Here is a 24,595-nt window from a genome sequence, read left to right as displayed (position 1 = left end):
TAAAGAAAAGAATACAAAATAAAACACATTGAAGGAGAAGAACTTCTATTAGCTTGGGTAGCTATGAGAACTCTGTGCTTTCTCTCATTGCTTCAACACTTGGCCGTTCTCCCTTATTATAGAAGGGGAAGCTTCCAAAGTTGAAACCACTTCAACCAAGCCACCAACATCTTCTCCATCACAAGGCAGGTTCAGACAGAGAGAAGAGAGAGGAAAAACCGAAAGCAAATCAACATGCATGTACCTCTCTCTCATCGCTTCTCATCAAGCTTCTTCAATCTAAGCCTTCCATCTTAACTTTGGCTCCAAGAATGAATTTCAACCCTTGATGATTCTCTGATCCTTGACAGCTTCATCTATTCTATTTTTGCTTCTTCCTCTAGGTAGCTACAGTAGCTACCTTCTGTCTTGGATGAACAAAAGCGGAAACGAGCTTCACCACAAAGACCTTCTTCTCTGACCGAGGTCGATTGCTTCTACTTTTGGCGTGGAGATCTTGAGGCTTCTTCTTCACATCTTGCCTTTAGTGGCAAAAATCTTAGCCATGCCAAGCTTCGGATCTTCCTTTTGCTAAGGCCATTACCCTAGCCTTTTTCTTCTTCCTAGCTTCACTACTAACTCTGATAACTTCTTCTTCCTTCCTTCCTGTTTAACATGACCGAATGCAAAGAGAGAGAGGAGAGAGAAGAGAGAAAAATCTTTGGATGTTATGAATGAAATTAAATCCCGCTTTCATTCCCCTATGCATAGTAATGTGTGGAGCAGTAAATGCCATCAAATCAATTTGAATTTTCTCTTTCCTGTTACCAATGCATGCATTCAATTTAAAAAAATTTTGAATTCCATTACCCATGGAGAAGGGTAACTGTGGAAAGCATACTCCACTACTTTCTTTCTTCTTTCAATTTCGGACCCATGATGATGTTGGGCCAAGGCAATTATAACTTGGGCTTTGTATTAGTTTACTAGTCCAATGTGCTTTAAACCAATTCAGCCATTTATAATAACATTTTCTTTATCCAATGCTGATAGTTATTTGGACTTAAAATATTCTTTTGGCCCATCAAGAAAAATTTACACAATGACAAACTCATCATACAAACAATTTGAAACCAAAATTAAATTAACAATTTAACAATTTTTCTAATTAATAATGTTTGATCATCATCATATTTCAAGTTTTCCAAACTCAACAGCCCTAAACATAATTCTAAGACTTTCGATAACATAATTTTAATTTTTCAATTTCACTTAAAATCTTATAAAAATTTTGACAGAGTCTCCCCTAAAATTTAGATTTCTCTACCCCTCAAGGGTTCAATCCAAACCAAATATCTATCCAACCCAACATAGAAGGGTTAAAATCCTAATCTACCTACCAAGAGGCTTCAATCAATTTTACTAACCAATTCAAATACACAGTACATTTAATAGATATTCAAAGCAATATAACTTTGTAAAATAATTAAACACTAAATCATATAATTTATTTTAATTTTTTTATTATCAAACCAATTTTAATAACCAGAATAATCAACACAAATCTAACATAATCAACACAAATTCTATTTATAATAACTAATAACAAATACGAATAAATCCTAAATTACCATATGATAACCAAAACACAAATCCTACATTAAGTTAACCCTAAACCCTAAATTAGCATATAATAATCAAATCCTAAATTCCTAAATTGACATATAACTATTCCCTATATTAACATGTAAATAAATTTTAAATTATAATTTATATAAGAGGGAGATACATGGAACCTGACAATGACGGAGCGAGATGCAGCAGCGGCGGTGCTGGATAGCGACGACGGTGATATGTTGTTAGACAGAGACGACGACGGCGCAGTGTGGTGCAACGAAGGGGAACTGACTGGTTTTCGTGAGAGGAAGAGGTGGCGGTGAGAGACCGGGGCTGGAGTGGTGGTGGGAACAGGTAGAGAATGAAACATAAAAGAGGGGTTTCGAAAGAGATAAACTTTTTGAAATGAAAGAGGAGTGTGTTCGCGCTCTCAATTTTAGAGCTTATTACCGTCAAATAAATCCGACGGTAACTCCTTGCGTGTCACCAAAATGCAACGTTTAACTAAAATAGCTTATTGTCAAATTTTACCGATGGTAAATCTGACACTAAAGTTTGCGCCTATTCGCTCCCATTTCCCACCAAGTATTACCCATGAATTTACCATTGAAAAAGTTAATTCGCTGGTAACTATTTGACGTAACGAATTCTATCACAAAATCCTCCATAAATCCATTGGTAAAGCCAACGGTAACTTAAGACGCTAAATCCAACGATAAATTCGATGGTACTCGACGTATTTCAAACGATCTGTGATAAGGCAGATTTTATCGATGGCCTAGCCGTCGGTAATAAAATAAACCGTTAATAAATAAAAGCACACATTTTATTTAAGTTAGCCGATGATACTTGTTGCCCCAACTGAATTGACATGCCTTATTATTATTATTATTATTATTATTATTATTATTATTATTATTATTATTATTGATATTGATGTTTGCCTTTACCGATGATGTGCCGCTGGTAAACTAATACAAGTTTTCAAAAATTTCAAATTACATAATAAAATTTACCGTGGGCCAAATATTAATTTAATATTTTAATTTTTTTAATTAAAAAATTGTCGATGTTAATTTTACCGATGGCCTCAGGCCTCGGTGAAAATGGCAGTTTGAAATTTTTAGTTTTGTATGTTCACTAAATTTAGTTAAATGAAACACGTTTTATGGCGTTGTTAACATAATTAATCAATGCCCTGACCGTCAGTAAAAATAATAACAGATTAAAATGGATCACCATCCTCTCTCCCCAAAGCTTGCAAGACCATTTGCTTGTTGGCGGGATCTCCGTTTGTCGTTCCGGGACCACCGGTGTGTTCGTGGTGAAGGGAACTTTGATTTAATTGGTTTACTTTTTTATTTTTTTGGAATTTTTTCACATGTCTTTAATCTCCCTATTTTTTGAGATTTGTGTTAATTTGAAAGAATGTTAATCAAAATATATGTTGTTGTTGCTGCTACTGTTAGAAGTTGAAGGAGTTAGTAGATTTTGATTGCCTTCAGGTATGTTATTAAAATTAATTAATTTCAATGTTATGAACATATAATTAAAATTATAATTATATAATTTTTATTGCTAATTATGCATATTTAGTATAGAGACTTGAACCCTGCTAGGATAGAATTGTAGTGTTAGAGAGATGAAATGATTATATGAAGGGGTATGGATGACATGTCATCATGTCGTGTTTTTCTATACTTTTTCATACAAGAAATTGATTATTAATGCTTGAATATTGAATGCTTTTGTGCTTAAATGGTATATTTCTTTGATCTTTTGATTTTATAAACTTTGTAGGAAATAATAGAAGAAGAAGCAATAAAAGCACTAAAAAGAAGAATCATACTCCCAAGGTGGAAAAATAGTTGGAAACAAACTCAAAGAGGCTTCTGAGTTAAGCAAAGAGGATTTGCAACTCTGACCTCTTCACACTCCAACAAAAATAACTTGAGCAACAAAACTCCAAATGAGGTGATCTTAGTGGCATTGGAAATTAGGAATCTAGAGCTTTCCAAGCATATATGGAACTGCATGGTGGATACTAAATCGGAGGGAGAAAACTTACCCCGAAAGTGCAAAGATGAACATAGTATCAACCTGCAGTAAGGCCAGCTGACCTCTTCACCTTCCAAGGAGAATAACTTGAGCTGTAGAGCTTTAAATGATGCGCTCTCAAAATGCATTGGAAAGTAGTCATCCAGGGCTTTCCAACGATATATAATAGTATGGGGTGAACATTAATTTTGGGCCTCAAAAGCTAGTGCTAACTTTGGCCTCCAATGCAGCGTTCACTAAGTGAACGCCATGTTCACTAATTGAACGTTTTCGGCCTCCAAAACAGCATGACCATGCCTTCTTCAAAGGACCATAACTTGAGCTACAAATGTCCAATTGATGCGCTTCCAATTGCGTTAGAAAGCTGACATTAAGAGCTTTCCAAAAATATATAGAAATCTATATTTGGCATGAAATTGAAGCACAAGTGATAGGCATCTTTAAGGCCCAAAAAACCACACTCAGCAATGCTTTTAGGTTAGCGTTCACTTTGGAAGTGAACGTAGCGTTAACTCTTTCCACCTTTTTCGTGGATTTTGGGCAAGGAAGCAAGGCGCAGCACTCAAAGAAAGGCCAGCGCTCAAGGAAGGCAACGTAGCGCTCAACCAAGGGAGCGCTAAGAGCAGCACTCAAGTTATACGCTTTTTGACATTGTTTTTAGTATGTTTTTAGTAGGATCTAGTTACTTTTAGGGATGTTTTTAATAGATTTTGTGTTAAATTCACATTTCTGGACTTTACTATGAGTTTGTGTGTTTTTCTGTGATTTCAGGTATTTTCTGGCTGAAATTGAGGGACTTGAGCAGAAATCAGATTCAGAGGTTGAAAAAGGACTGCTGATGCTGTTGGATTCTGACCTCCCTGCACTCAAAGTGGATTTTCTGGAGCTACAGAACTCGAAATGGCGCGCTTTCAATTGCGTTGGAAAGTAGACATCCAGGGCTTTCCAGCAATATATAATATTCCATACTTTGGCCAAGAATTGATGACGTAAACTAGCGTTCAACGCCAGCTTTCTACCCAAATCTGGCGTCCAGCGCCAGAAAAGGATCCAAAACCAGAGTTGAACGCCCAAACTGACACAAAAACTGGCGTTCAACTCCACAAATGGCCTCTGCACGTGCAACACTTAAGCTCAGCCCAAACACACACCAAGTGGGCCCCGGAAGTGGATTTATACATCAAATACTTACTCATGTAAACCCTAGTAGCTAGTTTATTATAAATAGGACCTCTTACTATTGTATTAGCCATCTTTGGACGTCTGGTTCTTAGATCATAGGGGGCTGGCCACACGGCCATGCCTGGACCTTCACTTATGTATTTTCATACGGTAGAGTTTCTACACTCCATAGATTAAGGTGTGGAGCTCTGCTGTTCCTCAAAGATTAATGCAAAGTACTACTGTTTTCTATTCAATTCTTCTTATTTCGCTTCTAAGATATCCATTCGCACCCAAGAACGTGATGAAGGTGATGATTATGTGTGACGCTCATCACCATTCTCCCCTATGAACGCGAGCCTGACAAACACTTCTGTTCTACATGAATTAAGCTAGAATGAGTATCTCTTAGATCTCCTAACCAGAATCTTCGTGGCGTAAGCTAGAATGATGGCGGCATTCAAGAGAATCCGAAAAGTCTAAACCTTGTCTGTGGTATTCCGAGTAGGATTCAATGATTGAATGACTGTGACGAGCTCCTAACTCGCGATTGCAGGGCGTTAGTGACAGACGCAAAAGGATAGTAAATCCTATTCCAGCATGATCGAGAACCGACAGATGAATAGCCGTGCCGTGACAGGGTGCGTGAGCATATTATTCACTGAGAGGATAAGATGAAGCCATTGACAAGGGTGATGCCTCCAGACGATTAGCCGTGCCGTGACAGGGCATTGGATCATTTTCCCGAGAGATGACCGAAAGTAGCCATTGACAGTGGTGATGTATCACATAAAGCCAGCCATGGAAAGGAGTAAGACTAATTGGATGAAGACAGCAGAAAAGCAGAGGTTCAGAGGAACGAAAAGCATCTCCATTCGCTTATCTGAAATTCCTACCAACGATTTACATAAGTATTTCTATCCCTTCTTTTATTTATTATTCGAAAACATCCTTATCACTTTATATCTGCCTGACTGAGATTTGCAAGGTGACCATAGCTTGCTTCATACCGACAATCTCCGTGGGATTCGACCCTTACTCACGTAAGGTATTACTTGGACGACCCAGTGCACTTGCTGGTTAGTTGAACGGAGTTGTGTCCACACATAGAGCCACAATGAGGATTCAATACAATTATATATTGTTAATCTCACACAAGTACAAAGAACATGGAACACAATTTCGTCCACCAAGTTTTTGGCGCCGTTGCCGGGGATTGTTTGAGTTTGGACAACTGACGGTTCATCTTGTTGCTCAGATTAGGTAATTTTCTTTTTGTTTTCTTTTCAAAAATTTTTCAAAAATATGTCAAAATTTTCTCACTTGTTTTCAAAAAAAAAATGTTTTCAAAAATATTTTGAAATCCTTATTTTTATTTTTCACAATAATTTTCGAAAAAAAAAATTTTTTACTAAAAATAATATTTTCAAAAATAAATTATTCTATGGCTTCAAAATTTTTAAGAATGAATTCTAGTGTTTCATGAAATATGTTGAATCATATCTGGCTGTAAAGCCATACCCAAACTACTTTGGGATTGGTATTCAACTAATCACTCCAGCCCATGTAATTATATGTTAAAGCTTGGCTGGCTGTTAAGCCATGCCAGACCCTTTGATTGGAGCTTTAAGACTAACATGGTAAGATTCCTGGAATTCATATTAAAAATTTTGGAATCCTTATTTTTCTTTTTTCTAAATAACTTTCGAAAAATATAAAATAAAAATCCAAAAAAAATTAGAAAATCATAAAAATCAAAAAAAATATTTTTGTGTTTCTTGTTTGAGTCTTGAGTCATGTTATAAGTTTGGTGTCAATTGCATATGCATCTTGCATTTTTTCGAAAATATCATGCATTAATAGTGTTCTTCATGATCTTCAAGTTGTTCTTGGTAAGTCTTCTTGTTTGATCTTGATGATTTTTTGTTTTGTGTTGTATGTTGTTTTTCATATGCATTCTTGAATTCTTAGTGCGTAAGCATTAAAGAATTCTAAGTTTGGTGTCTATGTTTTCTTTGCATTAAAAATTTTTCAAAAATATGTTCTTGATGTTCATCATGATCTTCATAGTGTTCTTGGTGTTCATCTTGACATTCATAGCACTCTTGCATGCATTCATTGTTTTGATCTAAAAATTTCATGCATTGCATATTTTTCATGTTTTTCATAAAAATTTCAAAAATCAAAAAAATATCTTTCCCTTTTTCTCTCATCAAATTCGAAAATTTGGATTGACTTTTTCAAAAATTTTTAAAATCAAATTGTTTCTCATGAGTCAAATCAAATTTTCAATTTGAAAATCTTATCTTTTTCAAAATCTTTTTCAAAAATCAAATCTTTTTCAAAATTCTTAGTTATTTTCGAAAATTCCAAAAAATATTTTTCAAAAATCTTTTTCTTATTTTTATATCATAATTTTCGAAAATAACATAATCAATTAATGTTTTAATTCAAAAATTTGAAGTTTGTTACTTACTTGTTAAGAAAGATTCAAACTTTGAGTTCTAGAATCATATCTTGTGATTTTTTTTATGAATCAAGTCATTAATTGAGATTTTAAAAATCAAATCTTTTTCAAAAACTAATTTCTATCATATCTTTTTAAAAATATCTTCTTATCTTATCTTTTTCAAAAATATCTTTTCAAAATATCTTTTCTAACCTCCTAACTTCTTATCTTTTCAAAATTTGTTTCAACTAACTAACTAACTTTTTTGTTTGTTTCTTAACTTTTTCAAAACCACCTAACTAATTCTCTCTTTCTAATTTTCGAAAATATCTCCCCCTTTTTCAAAAATTTCTTTTTAATTAACTAATTATTTTTATTTTTTTTAAAAAAAAAATTTCGAAAAATACTAACAAATTTTCAAAAACCAATTTTCAAAAATCACTAACTCCTTTTCAAAATAATTTTCGAAAATTATACCTCCCCCATCCTATTCTATTTATTCATTCATATCCTAACATCTCATCTCACATCTCTTCCATTCTCACAGTTGTGTTTCTTCCATTATATTACATTCTTTGTCCCCCCTCTTCTTCCACTCACACAGGGATCCCTATACTGTGGTATAAGGGATCTCCATTATTATTATTATTTTTCTGTGCCTTCTTCTTTGTCATATGAGCAGGAGCAAGGATAAGAACATTCTTGTGGAAGCAGATCCAGAACCTGAAAGGACTCTGAAGAGAAAATTAAGAGAAGCTAAAATACAACAATCCAGAGATAACCTTTCAGAAATTTTCGAACAGGCAGAGGAGATGGCAGCCGAAAATAATAATAATGTAAGGAAGATGCTTGGTGACTTTACTGCACCTAATTCCAATTTACATGGAAGAAGCATCTCCATTCCTGCCATTGGAGCAAACAACTTTGAGCTGAAACCTCAGTTAGTTTCTCTGATGCAGCAGAACTGCAAGTTTCATGGACTTCCATCTGAAGATCCTTTTCAGTTCTTAACTGAATTCTTGCAGATATGTGATACTGTTAAGACTAATGGAATAGATTCTGAAGTCTACAGGCTCATGCTTTTCCCTTTTGCTGTAAGAGACAGAGCTAGATTATGGTTGGATTCTCAACCTAAAGACAGCCTGAACTCTTGGGATAAGCTGGTCACGGCTTTCTTAGCCAAGTACTTTCCTCCTCAAAAGTTGAGCAAGCTTAGAGCTGATGTTCAAACCTTCAGACAGAAAGAAGGTAAATCTCTCTATGAAGCTTGGGAAAGATACAAACAGTTGACCAAAAAGTGTCCTTCTGACATGCTTTCAGAATGGACCATCCTGGATATATTCTATGATGGTTTATCTGAGCTATCAAAGATGTCACTGGACACCTCTGCAGGTGGATCCATTCACCTAAAGAAAACGCCTGCAGAAGCTCAAGAACTCATTGACATGGTTGCTAATAACCAGTTCATGTACACTTCTGAAAGGAATCCTGTGAGTAATGGGACGCCTATGAAGAAGGGAGTTCTTGAAGTTGATACTCTGAATGCCATATTGGCTCAGAATAAAATATTGACTCAGCAAGTCAATATGATCTCTCAGAGTCTGCATGGAATGCAAGCTGCATCCAACAGTACTCAAGAAGCTTCTTCTGAAGAAGAAACTTATGATCCTGAGAACCCTGCAATAGCAGAGGTAAATTACTTAGGTGAACCTTATGGAAACACCTATAACTCAACATGGAGAAATCATCCAAATTTCTCATGGAAGGATCAAAAGCCCCAACAAGGCTTTAATAATGGTGGAAGAAACAGGTTTAGCAATAGCAAGCCTTTTCCATCATCAACTCAGCAACAGACAGAGAACTCTGAACAAAATGCTTCTAATTTAGCAAACCTAGTCTCCGATCTATCTAAGGCCACTGTAAGTTTCATGAATGAAACAAGATCTTCCATTAGAAATCTGGAAGCACAAGTGGGCCAGCTGAGTAAAAGGATCACTGAAATCCCTCCTAGTACTCTCCCAAGCAATACAGAAGAGAATCCAAAAGGAGAGTGCAAGGCCATTGACATAAGCACCATGGCCAAACCTGTGAGGAGAGGAGAGGACGTGAATCCCAAGGAGGAAGACCTCCTGGGACGTCCAGTGGTCAATAAGGAGCTTCCCTCTGAGGAACCAAAGGACTCTGAGGCTCATCTAGAGACCATAGAGATTCCATTGAACCTCCTTATGCCCTTCATGAGCTCTGATGAATATTCCTCTTCTGAAGAGAATGAGGATGTTACTGAAGAGCAAACTGCTAAGTTTCTTGGTGCAATCATGAAGCTGAATGCCAAATTGTTTGGCATTGATGCTTGGGAAGTTGAACCTCCCTTGTTCATCAATGAACTAAGTGATCTGGATCAACTGACATTGCCTCAGAAGAGACAGGATCCTGGAAAGTTCATAATACCCTGTACCATAGGCACCATGATCTTTAAGGCTCTGTGTGATCTTGGTTCAGGAATAAACCTCATGCCCCTCTCTGTGATAGAGAAACTGGGAATCTATGGGGTGCAAGCTGCTAAAATCTCTAGAGATGGCAGACAGCTCAAGAAAATAGGCTTATGGACAAGTAGAAGATGTATTAGTAAAGGTTGAGGGCCTTTACATCCCTGCAGATTTCATAGTCCTGGATACTGGAAAGGAAGAGGATGAATCCATCATCCTAGGAAGACCTTTCCTGGCCACAGCAAGAGCTGTGATTGATGTTGACAGAGGTGAACTAGTCCTTCAATGGAATGAGGACTCCCTTGTGTTTAAACCTCAAGGATCTCCCTCTGCAACCATGGAGAGGAAGCAGAAAAAGCTTCTCTCAAAGCAAGAGTCAACCAGAGCCCCCACAGTCAAACTCTAAGTTTGGTGTTGGGAGGCCACAACCAAACTCTAAGTTTGGTGTTGAACTCCCATATCCAAACTCTAAGTTTGGTGTTGGAGAGTCTCAACAAAGCTCTGCACATCTGTGAGGCTCCATGAGAGCCCACTGTCAAGCTATTGACATTAAAGAAGTGCTTGTTGGGAGGCAACCCAATGTTTATCTAATTCTTATTTTTATTGTTTTTCATGTTTTCTTAGGTTCATGATCATGTGGAGTCACAAAATAAACAAAAAATTCAAAAACGGAATCAAAAACAGCAGAAGAAAAATCACACCCTGGAGGAGCATCTGTCTGGCGTTCAAACGCCAGAACAGAGCATAGTTCTGGCGCTGAACGCCCAGAATGGGAGCATCCTGGCACTGAACGCCCAGAACAAGCATGGTTCTGGCGTTCAACGCCAGAAATGGCAGCAAATGGGCGTTGAACGCCCAAAATGGGCACCAACCTGGCGCTGAACGCCCAGAGTTGTGTGCAAGGGCATTTTGCATGCCTAAATTGGTGCAGGGATGTAAATGCCTTGACACCTCAAGATCTGTGGACCTCACAGGATCACCTCAGGATCTGTGGACCCCACAGGATCCCCACCTACCTCCACTCACTCTCTTCTCTCTTCTCAATCATCCTCTATTCCCAATAAACACTCTTCCCTATTAACTCTTTACCACTCACATCCAAACACCCACTTTCCTTCAAAATTCAACATCTCTTTCCCACCCAATCCCACCCATATGGCCGAATACACATCTCCCTCCATCTCCTCCATATCTTCTTCTTATTCTTCTATTCTTTCTTCTTTTGTTCGAGGGCGAGCAACATTCTAAGTTTGGTGTGGTAAAAAGCATAGCTTTTTTGTTTTTTCCATAACCATTGATGGCACCTAAGGCCAGAGAAGCCTCTAGAAAGAGGAAAGGGAAGACAAAAGCTTCCATCAAGGGTCTAAAGCTCAGTGGTAGAACATTTGACTGCAAATCAAGAGATCCCTGAGATACCTCAGGGGATACATTTTCTTCCACACAATTATTGGAAGCAACTAAGGGTGGAACATCAAGAGCACTCCATCATCCTTCATGAAATCAGAGAAGATCTAAAAGCAATGAAGGAGGAGCAGCAAAGACAAGGAAGAGACATAGAAGAGCTCAAGGACATCACTAAGGTGGACTCATTCCTTGTTCTTACTTTCTCTGTTTTTCGTTTTCTATGTTATGTGCTTATTTATGTTTGTGTCTTCATTACATGATCATTAGTAGTTAGTAACTTTGTCTTAAAGATATAAATGTCCTATGAATCCATCACCTCTCTTAAATAAAAAATGTTTTAATTCAAAAGAACAAGAAGTACATGAGTTTCGAATTTATCCTTGAACTTAGCTTAATTATATTGATGTGGTGACAATGCTTCTTGTTTTCTGAATGTATGCTTGAACAGTGCATATGTCTTTTGAAGTTGTTGTTTAAGAATGTTAAATATGTTGGCTCTTGAAAGAATGATGACTAGGAGACATGTTATTTGATAATCTGAAAAATCATAAAAATGATTCTTGAAGCAAGAAAAAGCAGCAAAGAACAAAGCTTGCAGAAAAAAAATAGAAAAAAAAATAATAATAGAAAGAAAAAGAAAAAGCAAGCAGAAAAAAGCCAATAACCCTTAAAACTAAAAGGCAAGGGCAAATAAAAAGGATCCCAAGGCTTTGAGCATCAGCGGATAGGAGGGCCTAAAGGAATGAACTCCTGGTCTAAGCGGCTAAACCAAGCTGTCCCTAACCATGTGCTTGTGGCGTGTAGGTGTCAAGTGAAAACTTGAGACTGAGCGGTTAAAGTCAAGGTCCAAAGCAAAAAAAAAAAAAAAAAAAAAAAAGAAGAGTGTGCTTAAGAACCCTGGACACCTCTAATTGGGGACTTTAGCAAAGCTGAGTCACAATCTGAAAAGGTTCACCCAATTATGTGTCTGTGGCATTTATGTATCCGGTGGTAATACTGGAAAACAAAGTGCTTAGGGCCACGGCCAAGACTCATAAAATAGCTGTGTTCAAGAATCATCATACTGAACTAGGAGAATCAATAACACTATCTGAACTCTGAGTTCCTATAGATGCCAATCATTCTGAACCTCAATGGATAAAGTGAGATGCCAAAACTATTCAAGAGGCAAAAAGCTATAAGTCCCGCTCATATGATTGAAGCTCTGTTTCATTGATAGTTTGGAATTTATAGTATATTCTATTCTTTTTATCCTATTTTGATTTTCAGTTGCTTGGGGAGAAGCAACATTTTAAGTTTGGTGTTGTGATGAGCGGATAATTTATACGCTTTTTGACATTGTTTTTAGTATGTTTTTAGTAGGATCTAGTTACTTTTAGGGATATTTTTAATAGATTTTGTGTTAAATTCACATTTCTAGACTTTACTATGAGTTTGTGTGTTTTTCTGTGATTTCAGGTATTTTCTGGCTGAAATTGAGGGACTTGAGCAGAAATCAGATTCAGAGGTTGAAAAAGAACTACTGATGTTGTTGGATTCTGACCTCCCTGCACTCAAAGTGGATTTTCTGGAGCTACAGAACTCGAAATGGCGCGCTTCCAATTGCGTTGGAAAGTAGACATCCAGGGCTTTCCAGCAATATATAATAGTACATACTTTGGCCAAGAATTGACGACGTAAACTGGCGTTCAACGCCAGCTTTCTACCCAAATCTGGCGTCCAGCGCCAGAAAAGGATCCAAAACCAGAGTTGAACGCCCAAACTGGCACAAAAACTGGCGTTCAACTCCACAAATGGCCTCTGCACGTGCAACACTTAAGCTCAGCCCAAACACACACCAAGTGGGCCCCGAAAGTGGATTTATACATCAAATACTTACTCATGTAAACCCTAGTAGCTAGTTTATTATAAATAGGACCTCTTACTATTGTATTAGCCATCTTTGGACGTCTGGTTCTTAGATCATAGGGGGCTGGCCACACGGCCATGCCTGGACCTTCACTTATGTATTTTCATACGGTAGAGTTTCTACACTCCATAGATTAAGGTGTGGAGCTCTGCTGTTCCTCAAAGATTAATGCAAAGTACTACTGTTTTCTATTCAATTCTTCTTATTTCGCTTCTAAGATATCCATTCGCACCCAAGAACGTGATGAAGGTGATGATTATGTGTGACGCTCATCACCATTCTCCCCTATGAACGCGAGCCTGACAAACACTTCTGTTCTACATGAATTAAGCTAGAATGAGTATCTCTTAGATCTCCTAACCAGAATCTTCGAGGCGTAAGCTAGAATGATGGCGGCATTCAAGAGAATCCGGAAAGTCTAAACCTTGTCTGTGGTATTCCGAGTAGGATTCAATGATTGAATGACTGTGACGAGCTCCTAACTCGCGATTGCAGGGCGTTAGTGACAGACGCAAAAGGATAGTAAATCCTATTCCAGCATGATCGAGAACCGACAGATGAATAGCCGTGCCGTGACAGGGTGCGTGAGCATATTATTCACTGAGAGGATAAGATGAAGCCATTGACAAGGGTGATGCCTCCAGACGATTAGCCGTGCCGTGACAGGGCATTGGATCATTTTCCCGAGAGATGACCGAAAGTAGCCATTGACAGTGGTGATGTATCACATAAAGCCAGCCATGGAAAGGAGTAAGACTTATTGGATGAAGACAGCAGAAAAGCAGAGGTTCAGAGGAACGAAAAGCATCTCCATTCGCTTATCTGAAATTCCTACCAACGATTTACATAAGTATTTCTATCCCTTCTTTTATTTATTATTCGAAAACACCCTTATCACTTTATATCTGCCTGACTGAGATTTGCAAGGTGACCATAGCTTGCTTCATACCGACAATCTCCGTGGGATTCGACCCTTACTCACGTAAGGTATTACTTGGACGACCCAGTGCACTTGCTGGTTAGTTGAACGGAGTTGTGTCCACACATAGAGCCACAATGAGGATTCAATACAATTATATATTGTTAATCTCACACAAGTACAAAGAACATGGAACACAATTTCGTCCACCAGTTTTCAATTTCAATTTCATTTTCATTTTGTAAAGCCTATATAAAGGCATCAATTTCATTTCATTAGAAGAAAGTTGGCTCTGCTAGAGAGCAGTAGGAGTAGGAGTAGGATAGAATAGAAAGCTCTCTTTGATACAATTTTATTTTTCTGCACTTTACATTTCAAGTATTGAATTCTCTTTGGCTTATGAAATTTCAGTTTCTGAATCTTCTCTTCTGCAATTTTACTTTCTGCCATTTTTCATTTGAAGCTACTGTGATCTGAATTTAATTTTCCTGCACTTTAAATTTTCTGTCACTTGTTCTCAAGATCTCTTCAATTGCTTGCTTTACTGCTTTCATTTAATTTTTCAGCACCCAGCCCCCTTTACATTTGCTGCAATCTACATTTCTTGTTCTTTAAGATTCTGTCAATTTACTACCTGCAAGTTAGATCTTCAGCAATTTACTTTTCTTATTCTTTAAGTTTCTGTCAAATTTACTTTCGGCAATTTACAATTCTTGCCATTCACTCTCTGTTAGTTCAATTTCATTCAATTCACCAATGTTAGCTTGACTAAACTAATCACCTCACTAAAGTTGCTTGATCCATCAATCCCTGTGGGATCGACCTCACTCTTGTGAGTTATTACTACTTGATGCGACCCGGTACACTTGCCGGTGAGTTTTGTGTGGAAATCTAATTTTCACCCATCAAGTTTTTGGCGCCGTTGCCGGGGATGGATTTAGATCGATAATGATTAAGTGGGTGAGAGGTCTAGATTAAGCATTTTCTTATTTTTGTTCTTTTAATTTTCTGTTCTAAGTTGATTCCAAGGTGTTTGAGTTATTGCCTCACTAAAAAAATTTTCAACTGTGACATGAATTTCAATTTTCACTGGTGTTATTTTTTACAAAATTTAAATGGAGTTCAACTCATCTTGTGATCAAACAAATTTTATGGGATATTACCCACCATCACCAATCTCTAATGGTGGCTGGGAATATCACCAAGAAATCACAAATACTGAGCACTCCAATCAATGGAGATATGCTTCAGAACCACAACATGAGCAAGATAATTTCATGGGATATTGCCCACCATCACAATATGATTCAAATCATTATCCTAATGATGGCTGGAAATATCACCAAGAAATGATAGATAATGAAGAGATTCACATAAGATATGATCCAAAATCACAAGATGATTTGTGTCATTACCTTCATGGTGTCTGGACATGTCAACAAGAGTGTGAACAATCAGTTGAAATGGGACACTTCCCAGAGACACAATATGATCCAGATTTTGATAAGTCTAACAACTACTCATATTGTGGTTGGGAAGGTCAAAATCAAAGAGATCCTAGTGATCTATACTTTGTTCATCAAGAGACATCTTTACTGGAGTGCACTTTCAATAAATTCATGCAAGATTTTCCCCCAATGCCACAAGATGATCTACATTGTGATGACTTCCACAATTCTTCAAGTTGTGATTGGGAGGATCAAAATCAGAGAGCATTCAATGTGTCATACTCCACTTATCAAGAGCCATCATCACTTGAGCAAGCCTTCAATTTATTTATGCAAACTTGTCCAACCTCACCTCCCAGTTCCTCATTTAAAAATTCTTCATCACTTGATTATGCCTCAACACAAAGCTTCCTCCAAGATCCATACAATTTATTCCACCAACCACAAAATTTATCCCACACCCCTCAACACAACTTCACCAAAACACATCCATGTCCACAAAATTTCTCTCAACCTTTAGAAGATCTCCTTCAAAAGTCCAGAGAATTATTGGAAAGACAAGAATAATCCTGAAAAAGGCAAGAAATCATCCTCAAGAAGATGGATGGGCATTTAGAGAAAATAAGGAGAAACTTAGAACCATCAAACATTAAGGATGAAGACCAATTTGTGAAGGAGGAAGTGGAAGAACAAGAAGAAGAGGCACCTGTGTCAAGCAAACTTTCAATGAAGAATGAGGTGATGGAGGTATTTGAACCTGAAACTGTATATCCACAGAAGCTGATTGAGGTGACAGAGGAACATGAAACTTCACTCCCAAAAGACTTAATAGAAGATCAAACAGAAGAAGGGGAGGAAGCCAATCAAGGAGATTCACGCTCAATTGAAGCTGAGGATTACATAGATGAAGGGCTCATTGAGCCAGCAATTCAAAAGGCTTTTGATGAAGATAATGCTCCAACCATCACACAACCACCAAGTACTGATATCCAAGAAGTGAAGGCAACTAACAAGAGCACCAATCCTACCCCTGATCCAGCAAGCAAGCTCAATCAAGCCATTAACAAAAGGGAGCCTGCTGAGGAGAGACCAAGACAGGGGACACTATCTGGTTCATCTCTCCCCTTGAGGTCATTCCTCTTAACAAATTAGAAGAAGAGAAAGAAAGTGAAGAACAACATGTCAAGCTAATGACACTAAAAGAGCACTTGTTGGGAGGCAACCCAACTGTAGGTAACATTTCATCTCTTTGCTTTGTCTATTTTCTCTGTCTGCTTTGTTTAAATTTCAACAAATTGGCATATGATTACATTCTAAGTTTGGTGTTGCCATGCAACACTTTGTTTTCAATCCCTCTGGATGATTGCATCAATTCTAAATGAAAGTGTCATACTAAGATTCTAAGTTTGGTGTGCCACTTATTTTTCTATGCAAGGCATTCAGCAACACCACTTGTCTGCATAATCATAATGCCTCTGCAAAGTTATCTTTTTTTTGGTTTAACATTTTTATTGTTATCTTTGTTTTAGTCAATTCTTTATTTTTTATGCTTTCATTTATTTTGCTCCTTAACTATTTTTGTTAAATACCTCACCAAGAAATCCTTATTCATGACAGATTCTTTGCTTGGTGATTGTATTTAACATATAACAGTTCCCTTTGTTTAGTTTTAGTTCAAATAAATTGACATAGGATTGCATTCTAAGTTTGGTGTTGCTATGCAACAAAAATGTTCTTCCAATCTTTACTGGATACTTGCATCAATTCCAAGTGAAAGTGTCACACTAAGTTTGGTGTGCCACTCATTCTTTATGCAATATATCATGCACACCCTCTTATTTTTGCAATCATAATGTCTTTGTTTCTCTGTGCCTTCATGGTTATCTTTAATTTTGCTTGCTTAAAACACATGTACTACTAACATTTTATTGTGTAAGACACTCATGATCCATCTTAGCCCCATCACCATTGTTCTAATTGTTGCTTGAGGATGAGCAAGCATTCTGAAGTTGGTAGGAGAAGGGAAAGAATGGGAGAAAAATGACAACAATAGAGAAGATGAATTACAAGGTTGTAAAGTTCATTTTCCTCTCATTTGTTTCCAGAACTTTAAATTGCATTATTGTCTTTATCTTCTCTGTTTACATGTGTGTATGAATAAGCATAGCCTGAATTTTTATCTGTAACATGTTGCTATGCCACTATGACTACCAACTTGAATTTTGTAAAGTTCAAAGTAGTAAAGTATCATGATCATAAACAAACAAGAATTAAAGAAGAACTTAGCATGTGCATACAAGTATTGGAAGGCTAGTATGGTTAATTGTTGCTCAATTGCATTGGATTTTATTTAATTGAAGTTTTCATCTAGGACATTTTATGAAATTTTCTTTGAAATCATGAAAACCTTGAAGGAAGCAAGTGCAAATAAGGAAAGAAAGAAAAAGGGAAAGAATGAGAAAGTTGAAGGCTCTGAGTACCAATGACAATTCATTTGTTAAGTACTTGTGGTGTTTATGTATCAGGCAAAAAGCTTGAAAATAAAACACTTAGAAGTCAAGACTAGGCTCAAGTGCAAAAGCACTCCGTCAAAGCTCAAGGCTTTGAGCATCCATGATTAGAGAGTAAAGAAAAGAAACAAATGAGCTTAAAAAAGTCCTCTAATTAAATACTTGTGGTGCTTGTGTATCAAGTGGTAATACTTGAAAACAAAGCATTTAGAGTCGTAGCTTTGTTATCAACTCATGGGGTAAAGCACCCAAAAGGAGAAGCTAATAAAAAAATCAAAAGCTTGTTTCAAGGAAGAAACATAAGGAAAAGATTTCATAAAATGAGCTAGATAGAAGCATCAATCATTTACATTTTTTTTGTGATTGTAGCATGCATAAAAAACTAGCCTACCATGAATATTAACTTGCTATTCTTCTTACCTTGGTTTGTCAAAATGTACTGCATGATTCTTTTCTTGCTTGGGGACAAGCAAGGTTTAAGTTTGGTGTTGTGATGACATGTCATCATGTCATGTTTTTCTATGCTTTTTCATACAAGAAATTGATGATTAATGCTTGAATATTGAATGCTTTTGTGCTTAAATGGTATATTTCTTTGATCTTTTGATTTTATAAACTTTGTAGGAAATAATAAAAGAAGAAGCAATAAAAGCACTAAAAAGAAGAATCATACTCCCAAGGTGGCAAAATAGTTGGAAACAAACTCAAAGAGGCTTCTGAGTTAAGCAAAGAGGATTTGCAACCCTGACCTCTTCACACTCCAACAAAAATAACTTGAGCAACAAAACTCCAAATGAGGTGATCTTAGTGGCATTGGAAATTAGGAATCTAGAGCTTTCCAAGCATATATGGAACTGCATGGTGGATACTAAATCGGAGGGAGAAAACTTACCCCGAAAGTGCAAAGATGAACATAGTATCAACCTGCAGTAAGGCCAGCTGACCTCTTCACCTTCCAAGGAGAATAACTTGAGCTGTAGAGCTTTAAATGATGCGCTCTCAAATGCATTGGAAAGTAGACATCCAGGACTTTCCAACGATATATAATAGTATGGGGTGAACATTAATTTTGGGCCTCAAAAGCTGGTGCTAACTTTGGCCTCCAATGCAGCGTTCACTAAGTGAACGCCATGTTCACTAATTGAACATTTTCGGCCTCCAAAACAGCATGACCATGCCTTCTTCAAAGGACCATAACTTGAGCTACAGATGCCCAATTGATGCACTTCCAGTTGTGTTAGAAAGCTGACATTAAGAGCTTTCAAACAATATATAGAAATCTATATTTGGCATGAAATTGAAGCATAAGTGATGGGCATCTTTAAGACCCAAAAAACCACACTCAGCAATGCTTTTAGGCTAGCGTTCACTTTGGAAGTGAACGTAGCGTTAACTCTTTCCACCTTTTTCGTGGATTTTGGGCAAGGAAGCAAGGCGCAACACTCAAACAAAGGCCAGCGCTCAAGGAAGGCAACGTAGCGCTCAACCAAGGGAGCGCTAAGAGCAGCACTCAACCAAGGGAGGCTAGGCAATGTTCACATAATGAACGTAGCGCTCGAAGAGAGATCGCCCATGAAACCAAAGCGCGCACCAAGCAATCATCAAGGAGCCACGTTCAAAGAAGTGAACGTAGTGTTCACTACAATAACGCTAGGGGCCAAGCGCGCACCAAATTGACACGCCACAAGAGTGAACGCCAAGTTCACTTACCCAACGGAGCGCTCCACTAGAGCTACACCCCTGATCCATTTTCAAACAATTGCCAATTTGGATCCAACCATCTCTCATTCAAGGCCAAAGCAAGCAGAGTCTAATATCATCACTCAAAGGCACAAGAGATAGTTAGAATAGGAATTTCATTTGAATTGTAATTTGTTTTCAATTTCAATTTCATTTTCATTTTGTAAAAGCCTATATAAAGGCATCAACTTCATTCATTAGAAGAAGGTTGGATCTAATAGAGAGCAGTAGGAGTAGGAGTAGGGTAGAAAGCTCTGGTAGAGAGTTTAGCTTTCTTGTCCCTTTTCTACAATTTTACATTTCTGTTATAATTGAATTCAGCTTGGTTTATACAATTTCAATTTCTTTGTCTTTCCGTCTACAAATTTCCTTTTGCAACTTTACATTTGAGCTTGCTGTGATCTGAATTTACTTTTCATTCAATTTAAATCTTCCTGTAATTCTGTTCCTCTGCAATTTACATTTGAGTTTGCTGTGAGCTTGATTTACAATTCCTGCAATTTACAAATTCCTGCAATTGCCCTGAGTTTTGATTTAATGCTTCTTTAATTTTCTTGCTCCCAAATCCCTTTACATTTACTGCAATTTATATTTCTTGTCATTTAAGCTTCTGCAATTTTACTTTCTGCAATCTATCATTCTTGCAATTTACTTTCTGCTGTTCAATTTCACCCAAGTCACAACTGTTAGCTTGACTAAACTAATCACCTCACTAAAGTTGCTTGATCCATCAATCCCTGGGGATCGACCTCACTCTTGTGAGTTATTACTACTTGATGCGACCCGGTACACTTGTCGGTGAGTTTGTGTGGAATCGTTTTTCCCTCATCAGGTATAAGGTGATTAGAATGGTTAAGATAATAAATTAAATATGTTTTGTATGTTAATTATTGTTTGTGTTGGTTGTGGTTGGTACTTGAAAAATTTGGAGTGTCCTAATTATAGGAAAAACTCTGTCAAAAGTATTTAAAAAATTGAAATACTTAATTAATAAAACTTAAATACGAACTCTTTTATTGACAATAACGTATAAGTAACTAAGCGCTAAGGGTCTAACTTTATTTAAGTTTACTTGTTTTATGTGACAAGGTAGGTGACAGGGGTAAGGAACGAGCTGATGGTGGGTGGGATGGTCAACTGGTCATAGTAGGGTGCGGCGCAGGAAGAACACTAGCATCCTACTTGACTTGGGTGCGTCGTCATCACACACCTAACCTATGACCACCGCGCCTACTACGGGTCCTATGGTTGATGCACAGAAACATCTGTCACAAGGTTTGGATCCTATCAAGATGATATCGACCTCGGGTCTATCTTCAGAGGCGGGTGGCACACACTAGACCCCTCCACAACTGCAGCCACAGCCTCAAACATAGCCTCAACTATAGCCACAACCACAGACCCAGACACAGACCCAAACACCAACTGTAAGCACAGACATCGCCTAATCCCTTATCATATCGGACACAGTCGACAATTGGAGTCTCAGGAGGTGCTGCATCTACACAGCCTGGTAAATAGAAGCTAGTGTGGAATGGAGGTGACTCGTTTGTTTTAAATTTACGAATTTGATTAATTTCATAATATAACATGCATATGCATATATAGTGAGAATGATTTGCTTAATGACAGTTGGGACCCTCCGAGACTTAGGACGGAGAGGATTACTTGGGTTTCAAGAGCCACTATAAGTAGTTCATACCCAAATTTAGTATGGTCCAGATAGCGTATGCGGTCTTTACTGGCGACTTTTTAAGGCAATTAAGTTTTTTTTTTTTTACTTCAAATTATAAAGTTACATTGATCTAATTTACTTATGTTTGCTACTGTAGGACCACCTCTTCCGCCACCTAGACATCCTCCTGCATCATTTGGTCCTCGGTCACGAACGCTACTAGAACGACCAGCTCTACCAACACCCCCAGGACCACAAGATGGATATTTGTAACGTTGTCATCGGCTTCATCTTAGATAACTTCAGGTAGTGTATTTGTATTTTTAGTTTTGATGATATTTTTATATTTTTCTTGTTTTGATGTATCTTAGTTTCAAATAATCTTATGAATTTACTATTTGTTCAGTTTCATCTTGAATAAAAACTCTTTTATTCAATTTGTGTTTGGTTAAAAAGTCTTTTTATATATGTGTATGTATATTATTTACAACATTACAAAAATTAAAAAAAATCATTTTCAACTTTTATTATTGGTTGTCGGTAATATTGAATTAATATTTTTTTATTTTTTCTGACGTTATTATACGGCATCGGTACATTAAAAATAAACATTTTCCCACACTTCATTTTACTGACAGCCACTAACCGTCAATAATATTAATTTATTATTACCGATGACTATCCACTATCGGTAATATTGATTGGAATTTACCAATGACAATTTTATGGACAGTTTTTTACCGATTTACTGATGCTATGGCCATCGGTAAAATATGCGATTCTTGCAGTGATAGTATTTAGAATAGTTTTCTCAAACTCTCTTTATTTAGATCCATTGATCTAAGATAATATGATATTCTTTTTTCAAGTATTCTCAGATTAAGCCTTGATTTAGTTCTCAAATATCTAAGAACCTTAAATATTCTTATCTCCAATCTTCTCAAGAAAAACTTTGACTCAAATCCTACATGATCTAAGAACACCTTAGATATTCGTCACAAGTTTTTTCAAGCTAAGCTTTTATTACTACAAATTCTATTTTTTATCCTTAAAGCTTGCCAAAAATTTCAAAAAAGAATCTGTAAATATTAATTTATTTCAATTTTATCCTTGATATTTTTTATTTGCATCAATTTAATCTATATCTTCGAAATTTTTTGGTTAAAATATGGTCAACGTATTTTTTTTTTCAATTTTGCACTCCAAAAATTATTTACCATCATTATCATTTCTAAAATATTTTATTCTCTTTCTTCCAAAAACTTCCTTCCCAAAGCCCCTGCCAAAGGATGGTGCTGTCGTTGAAGGTGTCGAAGATGATGTCATTGTTGGCGAGGCCCAAGGCGAATGTAGAGGAGTTGAGGGTGCATGTGAGGCTGAGGCAGTTGTTGATGATGGAGACGGAGGAGCTGAGATAGAGCTGGATGGTGTTCTAGAGCTCATTGGTGTTAATGTCGTCGATCACTGTTATGTCAAAAGTAGCATTAAGCAGAGAAGAAGTGGAAGATCTTATTAAAGAGTACGATTGCAAAACAGAGCTCTGGTGGGATCACCACTTGAAGTATGGTCTAGCGGAAAGCAAAAACACCCAAAACTGATGCACAAGTGGTCCAATATTCTTTCATTTTTTCCTTTTTTTTCACTCTTATATTTTTGTTGCTGATAACTAATAACAAATGCTTTTTATTTTCAAAGAGAAGATAGGAATGCACACAACAGAGAGAGAGAGAGAGAAAGAGAGAGAGAGAGAGAGAGAGAGAGAGAGAGAGAGAGATGACTTACATCATCTACCTCTTTTTCTCATCAAAAAGGGCCATAGAAGTGATAAATTCTCATTGATTTAATGCATTCATAAGAGCTATATCATGAATTTATAGGACATTGCTTTGAAATGAGCTCTTGCATGCATTTCAGGTGAAAAGAGCAACAAAAGAGGAAGAAAACAAGCAAAGGTGACTGGGTGGTTGTGTGGGCGTGCCACTTCAAGCAAACGCCAGGATCCTAAAACTGGCGTGCCTGGGCGTGGCACACCAGGCTTATTCTCCAGAGAAGGATATCCAAGCTTCATAATGGGCGTGGCACACCACTGCTGGGTGTGGCACGCCAGCTCTGTTTTCCAGAGAAGAGTTCTTCACGTTTTCACTATGGGCGTGGCACGCCAGTTATACCTTCCAGAGGAGAGTCCTTGAAGTTTACAATGGGTGTGGCACGCCAGCTATATTTTCCAGAGAAGAGTTCTTGGAGCTTTATAATGGGCGTGGCACGCTAGGCATATTATCCAGAAAGGAGTTCTTGAAGATTTACAATGGGCGTGGCACGCCAAGTCTAGTTTTCAGAGGAGGTTATTCATAGTACACTATGGGTGTGGCACGCCAAGGTTAGGCATGGCACGCCAGTTATCTTGTCCAGAAGAAGGTTCTCCAGGGTTCATCATGGGCATGGCACGCCACTGCTGGGTATGGCACGCCAGTTATGCTTCCCAGAGAAGGATGATCAAGGCTCCACCATGGGCGTGGCACGCCAAACTAGGGCGTGACCCACCAGTATCATTTTCTAGAAAGGCATATTTAGCTCACCAAAAGGGGCGTGGCACGCCAGGTTTTTCTCCACAATGGACGTGGCACGCCAAGTCTCAACCCCAGAGAAGAAAGGATGGTGCAACTTCATGGGCATGCTCGAAGGCGTGGCACACCAGGGTTTCCTTCACAATGAGCGTGGCACGCCAACTCATTTGTCCAGAGAAGAAGAAAGGAGAGCTCAACATGGGTGTGGCACGCCAAGTCTTGGGTGTGGTACGCCAGTTCACTATTTCAGAGGAGTAAGAAGCAAGCAGCATAATGGGCATGGCACGCCACACATGGGCGTGGCACGCCAGTTCTAAATTTCAGAGAAGGGGGAAAAGAGCATCACTATAGGCGTGCCACTTGGTACTTTGGGCATGGCACGCCAAGCTTAAGAACTTGGAAAGAGAGAATGGGTGTGCCTGGGCGTGGCACGCCAAGTCAAAACCTCATCATGGGCATACCACTTGGTACCTTGGGCATGGCATGCCAGGTCAATACAGTGGGCGTGCACTCTCACGTGCCACGCCACTCACACGTCACCAATGAGATATTATTTTCTTTTGTTTTAAGTGTAATTTCTTTTCTTTTATTTGTAATTTCTTATTTCTAGATTTAGGAGTAATATAAGTACCCCTTGGAGGGTACTGAGAGGAGGATCTCAGATCCCATCATCTAA

The sequence above is a fragment of the Arachis hypogaea genome, chromosome 12, assembly GCF_003086295.3.
Source record: "Arachis hypogaea cultivar Tifrunner chromosome 12, arahy.Tifrunner.gnm2.J5K5, whole genome shotgun sequence".
NCBI classification, from domain to species: Eukaryota; Viridiplantae; Streptophyta; class Magnoliopsida; order Fabales; family Fabaceae; genus Arachis; species Arachis hypogaea.
The sequence above is the reverse complement of the archived record's forward strand: the minus strand, read 5'-3'. Positions refer to the sequence as shown.